Genomic DNA, 2,500 nt, shown 5'->3' with positions numbered 1-2,500 from the left:
CGGGCGGCGGCGCATCCTCAGCGCACACAGTCCTCAATCGGACCAGCACACTGCAGATGTCCACCGCGCTTCGCACCGGGCCCGCGAGGACCTACTTTGGCCGCACGGCGCCGCGTGCAGGGTGCGCCGGCGCGCAGCTGCGCCGCCTGCCGCCTCCGTCGGCCGGCGCGCCTGCCACTGGCCGCCCCCACCAGCCGGCTGTAGCGCGTGCGCCCACGCACCGCGCGGCCAGCACGCCGGGAGGCCCCCCCTCACCGGCCGGGGACGGTCCCACCCAGCCACCGCCGCGTATCGCTTCACACCCACATGCCATTCACGTTCGTGGGCATGGTGGGTATCGCTGAAACAACCGGTTGGTAGCTCAACCGATCGTCGCCATCACTGATTCACCTCTAGCGAGAACAACCGCACCACAACGGTTTACCAGTTGTTCATTTGCGTAACGTCACCAGCAAACGTAGACGTCCATCGCCATTTGCAAATTCAACGATTGTTGCATGCCTGTGTCAGGTGTCACGACACACTATGTCTGCCCACATACACGCAACAACATGTGCACGCTTCGCGAACACGTGGAAGGTGGCCCCCGTACGTATGCGATGTCCATTGCGCGAACGACTGTCAACCGGCCTCTGTCGCATGTCGCAGATGTGGAACGCAGTGCACCATGCTATCACGGTGTGTGAGAAGAGACGACTACGTCTGACAACACGCGCCACTACATCAACAGACGGCTCATGCTGATCGCCATCCACGGCATACCATACTGCAATCCAGCTCTTATAGGGAGACGACACGTAGCTGAGTGCACAATATTTGGACCGTATGGTTCGCCGTTGTTGGCGCAGTCGTGGTACGGTCACACATGTACCACGATGTATCATTCAGTACATGAGGACCAATGTGCAGTACAGTGTGTGATTTGGACGTACAACATCAGCGGACAGTTGACACAAGCCGTACCACAACGTAGGCTGTGCTTCGCCATGCGAATGCCAATGAACAACTGCGAAGGGCATTGAGCATGTACGTCCTGCTGCCATCCGCATTACAGTGTATAGCTGCAAGGTGTTTAACATGAAGCGATACTCTGGGGACCGGGCAGTGCGAGTAGCAAACTATATTGCGGGGGTTGCAGTTAGGCAACACTACACTAATTTAACGCGTCGTATGACAATTACAGAGCAGGTTAAGGCCCAACGTGTGTTGGGTTAAGGCCCAACGTGTGTTGGGTTAAGGCCCAACGTGTGTTGGGTTAAGGCCCAACGTGTGTTGGGTTAAGGCCCAACGTGTGTTGGGTTAAGGCCCAACGTGTGTTGGGTTAAGGCCCAACGTGTGTTGGGTTAAGGCCCAACGTGTGTTGGGTTAAGGCCCAACGTGTGTTGGGTTAAGGCCCAACGTGTGTTGGGTTAAGGCCCAACGTGTGTTGGGTTAAGGCCCAACGTGTGTTGGGTTAAGGCCCAACGTGTGTTGGGTTAAGGCCCAACGTGTGTTGGGTTAAGGCCCAACGTGTGTTGGGTTAAGGCCCAACGTGTGTTGGGTTAAGGCCCAACGTGTGTTGGGTTAAGGCCCAACGTGTGTTGGGTTTAGGCCCAACGTGTGTTGGGTTTAGGCGCAACATAGGTTAGGTTTAGGCGCAACATACGTTAGGTTAAGGCGCAACATGGGTTAGGTTAAGGCGCAACATGGGTTAGGTTAAGGCGCAACATGGGTTAGGTTAAGGTACAACATGGGTTAGGTTAAGGTACAACATGGGTTAGGTTAAGGTACAATATGGGTTAGGTTAAGGTACAATATGGGTTAGGTTAACTTACAATATGGGTTAGGTTAAGGCGCAACATGGGTTAGGTTAAGGTACAATATGGGTTAGGTTAAGGCGCAACATAGGTTAGGCTAAGGCGCAACATAGGTTAGGTTAAGGCGCAACATAGGTTAGGTTAAGGCGCAACATAGGTTAGGTTAAGGTACAATATGGGTTAGGTTAAGGTACAATATGGGTTAGGTTAAGGTACAATATGGGTTAGGTTAAGGTACAATATGGGTTAGGTTAAGGTACAATATGGGTTAGGTTAAGGTACAATATGGGTTAGGTTAAGGTACAATATGGGTTAGGTTAAGGTACAATATGGGTTAGGTTAAGGTACAATATGGGTTAGGTTAAGGCGCAACATGGGTTAGGTTAAGGTACAATATGGGTTAGGTTAAGGCGCAACATAGGTTAGGCTAAGGCGCAACATAGGTTAGGTTAAGGCGCAACATAGGTTAGGTTAAGGCGCAACATAGGTTAGGTTAAGGCGCAACATAGGTTAGGTTAAGGCGCAACATAGGTTAGGTTAAGGCGCAACATAGGTTAGGTTAAGGCGCAACATAGGTTAGGTTAAGGCGCAACATAGGTTAGGTTAACGCGCAACATAGGTTAGGTTAAGGCGCAACATAGGTTAGGTTAAGGCGCAATACGGGTTAGGTTAAGGCGCAATACGGGTTAGGTTAAGGCGCAATA

The sequence above is a fragment of the Schistocerca americana genome, unplaced genomic scaffold (assembly GCF_021461395.2).
Source record: "Schistocerca americana isolate TAMUIC-IGC-003095 unplaced genomic scaffold, iqSchAmer2.1 HiC_scaffold_98, whole genome shotgun sequence".
NCBI lineage: Eukaryota > Metazoa > Arthropoda > Insecta > Orthoptera > Acrididae > Schistocerca > Schistocerca americana.
Note: the sequence above shows the minus strand (reverse complement) of the source record.